Consider the following 12,911-nt stretch of genomic DNA (forward strand, 5'->3'; position numbering starts at 1 on the left):
GGCGCTTACCTCGACGGTGGGATGTGGCAAAGCTCTTCACGGCAACCTCCTCAATGCACCTCACGAAAACCTCTTCACGACAACGGTGGTGGGTGAAGAAGAAGAGGAAACTCAAGCGCTGGTGAAGAAGAAGAAGAAATGGCAACGCGGGTGAGGAAGAAGAAGCAAAATGCAAAACGCGGGTGAGGAAGAAGAGCAGAATGCCAAACGCGGGTGAGGAAGAAGAGGAACCGGTGAGGAAGAAGAAGCAGCGGGAAGGAGAGAGAGTGAAGCATTTTTTTAAAAAAATAAGACATGGATATTTAAGTCTTTTTGCTTAAAGTGTTGGGTGAGTGCACCTAGCAACACCCATATAAAAAATGTACAACCCCAATGGAGGGAGTGACCCTTAAGTGCCAACCCATGCATTAGGGTGGAGAGAATGCATAAGTGTAGGGGTTGATTGACCAACCTAGGGCTCTGTGGGTTCAAGTGTTAACCATGGACTTCTTCAATTGAAATCTCTAGGTTTGGTTCTCCACTAACCTATCTTCATCTACTAGGGAGAATATGGGTGCCAAAGAATGGAACATTCCGTTTGGTGACTATCTGACATGTTTGGAAGAGTAGGAATAGTAAGATGTTTGATGATATACCCTTCTTCCAACGCAAGTGGTGATGGCTAGGATTTGTGCCATGATGGTTGATATTAGGAAGGTGAACCAGGCCTTTCTTCTTCTGTCAGAATTAAGGTTGAGAGGCACGTGACTTATATAGGGACTAATAAATAATAATTAAGAATTAAATTGTAATTGGATTGAAAAGGAAATTTTTTTAAATGGTTATAAAAGGGGTTAATACCCACTAATATGAAATAAGGTCTTCTTCCTTAATCTCTCTTGTCATCACAAACTTAGAGTCATAAAGAATAGTTAAGGGAGTGAAATCTTGTTTCTCTTCTCTTCCGAGACATCAAAGTGCACCGAAGAGAAGTCTCAATGGAGAAAAGGGATTTTATTTTGGATGCACGTATGAATCTTACAATTTAATTGGCATGTCTCTCTAATTTCCGCTGCACGTGTGGAACCCATCATGCTTTATTTGCTATAAGTTTTTATTTCCAATTCTTTGAAAAGCGGGAGTCTATCAGCATGTATGTTTTTTTATGGTAATTGAAAGAAAGAAAGCGAAAGCCGACTTGTACGTCAATATTAGGAATCCTCGAAATGAAAAGTGAAAGTCCTCCTTCTACCACCGACATGTATGTCTCTATTTCATCTAGGGGTAAAGGAATCCTTTTGGAATTGCTATTCTCAGTCAACTTTTTGATATTCTCAATCCCACATGCTCATTTTTTTTCCTGAATATTATTGTTGAATGTCATTAAAGGATTTAAAGTTTATGTCCTGGAATTAAATTAACGTGAATACTTTAAAATTGTTGGTAGCAATAAATATTTATATGCTACACATTTGCTTGAACGTGCTTGAATGCAAAAGGCAAATAAAATGTGAATATTATTTTATGGTATGTAATAAAATTAATAAAATGGTTATAAATTGTTAATAGCAATAAGTATGTGCATACCATATATTTGGTTAGAATTAAGTGTATGATAGATTTGTTAGTCACCAAAGTGGTTAAATCTATAAGATTATTTAATTCTAAATTAATGATTATTTCGATTACTCATAGAATAATGAGTACTAAATTATATGATTATTGGTTTATGGGTACATTGAAGTTCATTGTTATAAGGCATTTATGGATCGCTCAAAGGTTGATTAGTTGTTCTTATAATTAATGAATATAATTGTAGATGATTTGTGTGTATCATTAGTTTTATTTATATACCCAAAGGTAATAAGTACTATTAATTGGTGCATATTTAATTGTCAAATAATGTTAAGAGTTTTATTAACATTGTTATGTTTGTATGTTGTGTGTTGGTGTATCACCCAAAGGAGAGCACCGATATATATTGATTGTTAACTGAACGAATCATATGTATGACATATGTTTTATGTCTCAAAACACTTATGTGAATTTTATTATGAAGAGAAAGTCTATTATAAAGCTTGAGAAAGATCTAACAAACTCAGTCTAATGTTCACAAGAATGACTGTTGCAAACAGTATTAAGAAAACTCTCCCAGAGATCGAAAGTGCTAAAAAATTTATGGGGTTAGTGGGAGAATGCTCTCAAACAGCTAATAAGTCTCTTACTGGGACATTAATGAGTACATTGACCAACATGAAGTTTGATGGTTCATGTACTATGCATAAACATGTCATTGAGATGACAAACATTGCAGCAAGACTTAAGACCTTGGAATGACTGTGAATGAGAACTTCCTTGTTCAGTTTATTTTGAACTCATTATCGTCTGAGTATGACCCGTTCCAAATGAGCTATAATACCATGAAAGGTAAATGGAATGTGCATGAATTGTACAATATGTTAGTTCAAGAAGAAACAGAGCTTAAGAATCAAGGAAGTCACTCAGTCCATTATGTAAGCCACCAAGGGAATCAAGAAGTTGAAAAGAAATTTATGAAAAAGCATGATAAAGGCAAAGGGTCATTAAAGATCAATGATGATTCTTTGCAAATCCAGAAGAAGGTATCAAACAACAATAATTGCCAATTTTTATGGGGAATTTGGACACTTTCATAAGGATTGCCTAAAATATAAGTCTTGGTTCGAGAAGAAAAGTGAGCTTAATGTTCATGTATGTTTTGAATTAAACTTAACTGAAGTTCCCGATAATACATGGTGAATTGATTTTTGATGTACAACTCGTGTTTCTAATACTATGCAGAGATTCCTTACAATCCAAACCATAAGCCCAAATGAGAAGTTCATTTTTATAGGAAATAAAGTGAAAGCTCCAGTGGAAGCAGTTAGGGGTGGAAATGAGTCGAGCAGCTTGTCAAGGGCCTTTGGCTCGGCCTATGTAAGGCTCGACTCGGCTCGACTTGTTTACTATAAAGGCTAAGCTCAAGCTTTTTAAAAAACCTTTTTAGATAAAAAGGCCAAGCCCAAACTATAAAAAAAGCTTGTTAAGCTTGACAAGCCGGCCTGTTTAACTAACAATAATAATAATAATAATAATAATAATAATAATAATAATAATAATAATAATAACTTTATTTTATCAAATCTTATCTTATCCAAATTTTATTCCATCTAGATTTTATTTTATCCAGATTTTATTCCATCTAGATTTTATTTCATCCAGATTTTATTTCATCAAATCTTATCTTATTTTATCCAGATTTTATTTTATTTCGTTTATGGGCTTGGACTTAAAATAAATTTGTAAACTTTGGGGCTGAGGACCTAATCCATACATTTTTTAATATTATGCTCTTTTTATTTTCTTTTGATATACTTTGTGCTTTAACGACTTGAATTCAATATGATTTTGTTTATCAATTATTTTTGGATTTGTAAATTACTTATACGAAATTTTATAAGTTTCTTTTTTTAGTTAGTATTTCACTAGGTTTTAAAATAATTAATTAATCAAAGACGTCTTTAAACAAGCTTTTAAATAGGCTCGTGGGCCAAGCCAGGCTTTTATGTAAGCCGAGCCGAGCCTTTAAAAAAAGCCTATGACAGGTAATGAGTCAAGCTCAAGCCTTACGTATTCAATTCAATTTCCACCCCTAGAAGCAGTCAAGAGTTATCGTTTAAAACTCAATACTAGCATCATTTAGATTTACTAGAAACTCTTTATGTACCTAGTGTATCTTGGAATTTAGCATCATTTTAATTTTGGTAAAGGATGTTTCAATTTAGTTAAGCATAATCATCTCATTGGTATTGGTGCTCTTTGTGATGGTTTAATATATATATATATATATATATATATATATTGAAATTAGATGGTTTGTATGTTGAAACTGTTTTAACTCTGCATCATAATGCTAGAACTAAATGCAGGTTAATGAATGAACGATCTGTTATCTTGTGGCATAAACGTTTAGGTCTCATTTCTAGAGAAAGGATGGAAAGATTAATAGAGAATAAAATTCTTCTTGATCTAGATTTTACGGATCTGAATATTTGTGTGAGTTGTATTAAGGGAAAACAAACAAAACATATAATGAAAGGAGCTACAAGAAGCATTCAGCTTCTTGAAATTGTGCATATTGATATTTGTGGACCTTTTGATGTTAATTCTTTCAGAAAGGAAAGATACTTTATTACCTTTATTAATGACTATTCACATTACGGTTATGTCTATTTACTGCATGAGAAATCTCAGGCAATAGATGTCTTAGAAATTTACTTGAATGAAGTAGAAAGACAATTAGACAAAATGGTGAAAGTTATTAGATTTGATAGAGATGGTGAGTATTATGAAAGATACGATAAAACTAGACAACACCCAGGTCCATTTGCTAAACTTCTTCAGAAACGTGGCATTTGTGCACAATACACAATGCCTGGTACAACAAAACAAAATGGTGTATCAGAAAGGCACAATAGAACTTTAATGGATATGGTTAAGAGTATGTTAAGCAATTCAACTTTACCCGTATCTTTGTGGATGTATGCCTTGAAAACTGCCATGTGTTTTTGTTGAATAGGGTTCCTAGTAAGATAGTTCTAAAGACACATTTTGAACTGTGGACGAATAAGACACCTAGTATAAAGCACCTGCATGTTTAGGGTTGCCAGGCAGAAATAAAGATTTATAATTCACAAGAAAGAAAATTGGATGTAAGAACAATCAGTGGATATTTCATTGGTTATCCAGAAAAGTCAAAAGGGTATATGTTTTATTGTCCTATATGTTTTATTGTGTTAATCATAGTATGAGAATTGTCGAAATTGGAAATGCAAAGTTCCTTGAAAATGGTGAAATCGGTGGGAGTACAATCCCACGAGATGTGGAAATTAAAGAAGTTACAGTACAATTCCCTTTAACTTGTATCTCTAGCAGTAAGGTGATTGCTCCTTTTGTTGTTGTTTAAAATAATAATAAAGAAGAGTAACACAATAATGAACTCATGACACATAATGAACCTATTGTGGAAGAGCCACAAGAAGTAGCATTAAGGAGGTCTCAAAGAGAAAAGAGACTAGCTATTTCAAATGACTATGTGGTATACCTACATGAAACAAAAATAGACTTAAGCATTAATGGTAATGATCCAGTTTCGTTTTCACAAGTTGTAAGCTGTGATAATTTTGAGAAGTGGTTAAATGCCATGAAAAAAGAAATAAAATTCATGAAACATAATGGTGTTTAGGACCTTGTAGAATTGCCAAAGGGCTGTAAGAGAGTTGGTTGTAAGTGGGTCTTTAAGACTAAACATGACTCTCATGGCAACCTTGAATGTTACAATACTAGACTTCTTATTAAAGGATTTACTCAAAAAGATAACATTGAGAGACATTTTCACCAATCTCATGAAAAGATTCTTTCAGTATTATCATGGCATTAATAGCTCATTATGACTTGGAGCTACATCAGATGAATGTGAAACTGCCTTTCTTAATGGAGATTTAGAGGAGAATGTTTATATGGACCAACCAATGGGATTTTCAGTTGAAGGAAAGGAATACATAGTGTGCAAATTAAAGAAATCAATATACAGTCTTAAGCAAGCTTCCCGCCAATGGTATTTGAGGTTTAATGATATCATTGTTTCGTTTAGATTTAAGGAAAATATTGTTGATCAATGTATATATATGAAGGTAGGTGAGATTAAGGTTATTTTTCTAATTCTGTATGTTGATGATATCTTGCTTACAATTAAGGATCTTGGTCTTCTTCATGAAACTAAGTAGTTTCTTTCTAGCAACTTTGAAGTGAAAGATATGGGTGAAGTAAGCTATGTGATAGGAATAGAAATATTCCGTAATAGATCACAAGGATTGTTAGGCTTATCTCAGAAAGCATATATTAATAAAGTACTAGAGAGATTCAAGATGAAAAGGTGTTCAACATCACATGTTCCAATTTAGAAAAGAGACAAATTTAGTCTTGTACAATATCCTAGAGATGATGTGGAACAAAAACAAATGGAAGCAATTCTATATGCATCAGTTTTTGTTGCATCTACCATGAAAGCAGAATTTGTAGCATGTTTTGAGATTATAATTCAAGCTAAATTAGTTGTAAAACTTTATTTTAGGACTTAGAAAATGTATTGCGATAACTTTGCAACAGTATTTTTCTCTAAGAACGACAAGTACTCCAAGGGTACTAAGCATATGTAATTAAAGTACTTTGTTGTGAAGGAAGAAGTTCATGAACAAAGTCTCAATAGAACATATTAGCACAAACTTTATGATAGTTGACCCTTTGACAAAGGGATTACCGCCCACGACATTTATAGAACATGTTGAAAGTATGAACATTATTGTTATTGATGATCATTAAGTGTAATTTAACTTATTCATTTTATTGACACTCTTAGCTCATTTATGATATGTTTCTTATTACTTGTTCTTTGTGTTTGCATGCATATTTGTATTAAAGTAATGTTAACAAGTTTTGTCTTGAATAAAGACATTATGTTGGATCGATTATGTACTCCTAACTAATGATCATATTAAGGAGAAAACTAATTTATAGTACATGGAAGGGACTATGTTGATTAAGTGATGTGCAACCGCCATGACTCGAATTGGTTTCTATTCTTAATTATGAAATTATGATGTACCAAATGTATAGAACATTTTAGTCATTTTAATACATATTATGTTAGTTTAATCTATTTATTTTTTTAGTCCATAATGTTTAGTAATGTCACATGAGTCAAGTGGGAGAATGTTAGAATTAATGTTTCATGTGAGAGACATGTGACTCATGTAGGGACTAATAAATAAATAATTAATAATTAGTGACTAAATTGTAATTGGGTTAAATAAGAGAAGTTTTTAAAGGTAACTATTACTTAATGAGAGTAATGGTTATAAAAGTGATTAATACCCACTAATGTAAAACAAAGTTCTCTTATTGACAGTAAAATATTCTCTCTAATCTCTTACCATCACAAACATAGAGAGATAGAAAGAATAGTCAAGGGAGTGAAATTTTGTTTTTCTCCTCTTCCAAGAAATCAAAGTGCATCAGAGAGAAATCTTACTATGGAAAAAAGTACGCATTATTTATTTATTATTTGTCAGAATCATAGATTTTAAGATTCAATTGATTTTTTATAATTGTTAGTAAAAAAAACCTTTAAAATTTTACATCTTCCACATAAGAGTGGATTATGCACGGGATTGAGAAGGATTGATAATTTCATATTAAGCATATTTATCGTGAAAGCAACGTTGTGACTATTTGACAGCTATCACCACTATAAAAAAATTCATTAAATATAAAAAATGTTACTAAGATCACTATTGTTGATATGATTTTTATCTTGAGAATGAAAAGCAAACAATTCTATAGGTATTATGAATAAAAATGCAATACATAATATTGATATTCAATGTATTGATATTATATATTACTTATTTATGTTAATATTAATAATAAATAATAAGAATTTATTTGTTTCAGTATTTTCATTTTTTTAAAAACACAAAAAAGCCTAAACTAAACTTATTTTCTAAATATAAAAAAATTGACAATGAAAATTGTTTTCAGCAAAATAAAAATAGAAAATAAAAAAAAATAATAATATCTCAAACCAACTCCCCTCACACTTTCGGTTAAACTTATAAAAATATTTTACAAACCAAATCCTCTTAAACTTTCGGTCAAACTTAGTTTTGGTTCTATGCTTTCAATAGTGAATTTAGTCCTTCCTTTGACTTTGTGACTCACAAAAATTGTCACTAAATGTTATGTTTGAATTTAAGGAGACTATTTGAATTAACATAGTTTTAAAATTAGAAAACTAAATTCATCAATTTAAAAGTACAAGAATCAAGATTAAGTTTGACTTAAAATTAAGGAAAAAAAACACAATTTTCCTTTTATACTTCCTTAAAAACAATCTTATATGAGAGACACTATTGTCGGGTAACAGAATTCAATCTTTTGTGAGAACCCAGCAAATTAATTTTTGAGACACTGTATTGAACAATGGTCTTTCTATTTCTTTTTTTGAATTTAGAGAAAATGAAGCTGGGCTTGACAATGTTGAAGGCCCAGGTGGAAGGATTGATGTGTGTGACAGAATTCTGCACCTCCTATTATCGCTTGCTGCACCCCATGGTAACAATAAATGTTCCTGCGCTCAAATCCCTAGCGACTCCTCTTCCTTCTCTCCTTCTGCGTCCCCCAAGCACCTCACCCATTAGCCATGCCGCCGCGAGCGTTGAAGGTAGAGTAATCCATACAAATAACATAATTCCATGAGTGCATGTTAAATCTCTTCCGGTTCAACAGTTCCGTTAAAAAAACTTCAACTTTTGCTCTGTTTCATTATCTGAAAAATTCCCAATGCTGTTGCAGGGGCAGAAATAGTGTTGTTAGTGAGATACCTTGGTGGTATTGAAATTAAATTTGTCTATCAAGGGGAATAACTGATTGTTGTTGCGTGGAATGTGAGTTTTTCTCTCTTTTTCTGGGCCTTTAAAGCTACATCTTTGTACTTTGTGTTTTCGTTAGTTTTTGGCACACCGTGTTCAAATTTATTTTGCCTTTCAAGACTTCAATTTCAGTTTGGGGATTTTAGGTTCTACATGAAGATTTTGTGGTCATTGGAAAAGTTGGGATTAGAAGGTTGACAGGGTGTGGCGAGATTATTTTGGGAATGATTGTATCATGATCCATTTGCTGTCATGGAGTACACCGTACACTGCATTATTGGCATATGATTGTTTTTGGTATTGCTTGTACCAATTTAATAAATATCTCGTTTTGGCGGATAATTTTTTTTTGGCAAAGTTGAGATAAAATCAATTTAACTTGCTTCTTTTGGAATTTGATTGGAATGTCTGAGTTTTTTATTTTTGATGTAAATACGATTTTTAGAACTAGGGATATAAAATTTTGCAGAGGTGACTGAAAAAGACAAGACAGAGTGAGAAAGGGAATGGAGAAGAAGATCACTTTGGTTCAGACTATTGCCACTGCTGGCGTCTTCTCTGCCATTTCATTCTGGTAATTCAATTCATTTGATTCAATTCAGTTATATCATAATTGTGGTCACGTGCCTAATTCATTCATTCTCTGCTTAGGTATGGGTTCATGTTTGGCAGAGAGTCATCGCGCAAAGAACTCTCTGACCTAATCCAAGATCTCCGTCACGGTGGCGGAAACCCTCCCTCTTCCTCTTCCTCCCATTCTTAATCCAACTTTCTCTTTCTCTTTCAATTTCTTTAACATCGTTACTTACACTATAATATGTCTCTTCCAAACCCCACCCATTTCCTTTTTCCCTAACAATTTTGTAATCTGGAAGTTGAGGTTGCTTCTCAACTCTTTAGCTCGATCAATGCAGCTTCCTTGTATTATGGTTTTGAATTATCTCATTTTCAGAGAATCAGGTAGAAAAACTAATGCCCGGATTGTAATTTTTATTAAACCTCTTTGGCTCACTAATATTGTCTTAATCGGCAAATGTTAGTTGTTAATGGTTAGTTTTTTTTTTTTGTTAGTGGGAGAATCGAATCCATTACCTTTCTCTCCCTCGCATCTCCATTTACCACCAAACCAATCTTATAACTCCAGCTTAGTGATAATTTGATAGGGTTGTTTACCTAATTGTTGCTTCATGTACTCTTTTTTCTGTTGTTGGTTTTCATGGATTCTATCCTAATGTGGTTGCATTGCAGAGGAAAAGATGCAAATTTTACTATGCAAGGTCTTCCTATGATGTGTTATGAGATGTATTATTAGTTATATTACAAAAAAATAATTTAAAAAATTGTGTTTCTTTGTTTTCAAGAGGGTCATATATCCTCTTATCTTAAGGACACGAAATGGCTGGCGCAGTTATTATGCCTGAGATGGATTCTCTTGTGTGAGATTTTCACATGACAAGATTGTGTAAAAAATGTTTATTTTTTCCCTCCTTAATGCCCTATTAAAATTTGTTAAAATCTAGTACGAGGGTGATAGTTGTAAAATTTTCATAAGATAATGTCACGTGAAAATTCAATGCGATAGGATTTTTTCTTGGGACTAATCTGATTGTCTTCCCAAAAATGTTGGTAAACCAATTATGAATTGTTTCCTGAATACTGAATAGTTAGGAAAAGGTTTTCCTCCTCCTCCTATGTTAAACTCTTGCTATTTTACTGGTTTCTTGGCATAATGTTATCTTTGTTGTGGCAAAGATCTTCGTCAGGGAATTGAATCTTAAAAGACGACTGTAGGTAATGTTTAAACAAAATTGGCTATTGAGATATTTTTCTTTTTGAGCATTTTGGCATTTACTTGCTCTGTACAGCTGTTACAGAATAAAAGAAACAAATGACATTAGTGAGGGCTTTTTTACTAAATAGGAGTAAAAATTTGAACAATTTTTCAATGGATAGTATATTTTAAAAAATTACCCAAAATGGAGAAAGTTGTAACAGGTGTTACGACTTCTAACTTAGAAGTCGCACCATCTGTTATGACTTTTTATTTTTTTAACTGAAGTCATAAAATTATTTACAACTTTTTTTTTTTTGTTGGAAAATAGGTCATGATGTACCTAGAGTAGTAGCTTACATTTTATTTGTCATTTGTATACTTGTACATGTTCTATAGCTAAGTTTTCTAATATAATAAAGCCTACGTGTGGCGAACACACTAGAGGATTTCCATTCAATCATCTCCGGTTACATTCAAGTTGGTATTAAAGCGGGAATGATCTCGCTTTGCCTGATTATCACTAGTGCCATTGTCCGTTGTCAGTCTGTCATCGCCACTGGCTATAACTCTGACAAAACCAGGGTTTGGTGTGCCTCTGTGAGTGCGACCTATCCCTGCATGTCATGCGTTCCAAAAGTCTGCCACGCGTTGCTTCCCTACGGCGTCTTTCGCGCAACTTCTCCACGTCGCCTCTCTTGGAGTGTGAGATCCACTCGTCGCCTTCCACCAACCAAAATCGTGCTTCAACAATCAAGAAAGGTTCACCAGACTTATTTAGGCCTAGATCTGCTCTCAAATCTTCATTATCTCTTTTCAATGTTGGTGTTTCTTTAAGTTGGGAAATTTGAAGGCTTCATTTGTGCGAATCTTCTGTCTCTATCTCTTGTGGTGAGATGGTCTCCACAAATCCTTCTGGATCTTCCTCCTTCGTCGGTCCCACTATCAATTCTACTGTGGGTCCCAATGTTTTGTTTTCGGGGACACCAGTCATAACCACAAAAAAGTTGAATGGCAGCAAAAACTACTTGTCCCGGTCCTCTTCTGTGAAACTTTGGTTCCTTGGCCAAGGACATCATGAGCACTCAGAGAAGCAAGTTACTGAAATACTTGCAGAAAATAAAAGAACAATGGAAACAACTTGATTTCCAACTTTGTGCCTTGTTGTGGTAGTCAGTGGAGCCAAACATCTTAGTGACCTTAAGGTCTTTCAAAACATGTTACTCCTTTTGGAAGAAGGCCCAAAAGATTTATGCCAATGATATTCAGAGATTGTATGATGCAGTTGACAAATTGACCTCTCTTAAACAAACAAATCATGATATGACCTTATTTGTAGCACAATTTTAGTCTGCAGCTGAAGAATTAAGAATGTTCCTAGATGCTAAGTCAGGGGAAGAAATAAGAAGAAAGCATGACAAACTGTATATGGTGCTGGCCTTACGGGCCATGAACCCAGATTTTGATCATATTCATGATCAAGTTCTGACTCATCAAGAAGTTCCCTTAATGGAGAGTCTTCTTACACGCCTCCTTCGTGTTCTTAATCCAAGAAAGAATGAAAATTCACTTAAGCTTACTGAATCTTCAGCAATGGTGTCCAGTCAAGGAAGAAGAAGAAGAGGAGGTCGTGGAAATCGTGGATGTGGAGGACGTAGTGGTGGTAGAAATGGTCAACTTTATTGCACACATTGTAAGATGAGGGGTCACACTCGAGACTTCTGCTATGATATAGTTGGTTGGCATGAGAAAATAACAAATGTCTCTACATCGGAAACACATGAGCCAAAGTTTCCTGAAAAGGAGTATCAAGAGTACCTCCGACTGAAGTCCAACAGTCAAGCTCAATCATCCTTAAGCCCAAGTACTTCAACAACTTCCATCTCTCATTCTGTGGATAGTCAAGAACCATGGGTAATTGATTTAGGTGCTTCCAATCATATTTTTGGTAATAGTTCTCTATTCACCTCTCTGTCTCCTCCTAAAGTTCTTCATCTAATCACACTAGCAAATGACACTAAAGTCACTTCTAAAGGAGTCGTCAAAGTCTCTATTTCTCCGTCCTTAAACCTGGATCTAGTCCTTTTTTCCCCTAACTGTCTTTTCAATTTAGTTTCTCTTAGTCAACTAACAAAAGTATTAAATTGTTCTGTAACATTCGATATTGAACTAATTCCTTTATTAAATAGGAACGTGGTATAGGTCGGTCGATTGACATAGGACATGAATCCAGGGGTCTCTATTATTTGGAAATGAGTTCATCGATGTCTTGTTTTGCATCTCTGTCTCCTAAGCTTTTGCATGATCGCTTAGGTCATCCGCACTTGTCGAAGTTGAAGAAAATTCTAGTCTCAACAAACTTCAAGTCTTAGAGTGTGAGTCATGTCAGTTAGGAAAACATGTTAGGTCTTCTTTACCTAAAAGAACTGAAACAAGATGTAACTATGCTTTTTCCACCATTCACTCTGATATTTAGGGTCCAAGCCGTGTCACATCTTTTGGTTTAAGATATTTTGTTACCTTTATTAATTAATACTCCAAATGTACTTGAGTTTATTTAATGAAAGATCAGTTTGATCTTTTGCCTATGTTTATGTCTTTTTTTAATGAAATCAAGACCGAATTTGGAAAAGTGATTAAGATTCTTAAGAGTG

The 12,911-nt window shown here is 33.7% G+C and overlaps 1 long non-coding RNA gene across 1 annotated transcript; it reads left to right on the forward strand.

The window, feature by feature from the left end:
* The first annotated feature begins 8,144 nt into the window (after positions 1 to 8,144).
* On the forward strand, positions 8,145 to 9,733 carry LOC114412240. Its single transcript, XR_003666630.1, has 4 exons — positions 8,145 to 8,278; positions 8,410 to 8,501; positions 8,956 to 9,060; positions 9,138 to 9,733. It is a non-coding gene; the product is annotated as an uncharacterized LOC114412240 (long non-coding RNA).
* Positions 9,734 to 12,911: the final 3,178 nt, after the last annotated feature.

Source organism: Glycine soja, chromosome 5, assembly GCF_004193775.1.
Source record: "Glycine soja cultivar W05 chromosome 5, ASM419377v2, whole genome shotgun sequence".
Lineage (NCBI taxonomy): Eukaryota > Viridiplantae > Streptophyta > Magnoliopsida > Fabales > Fabaceae > Glycine > Glycine soja.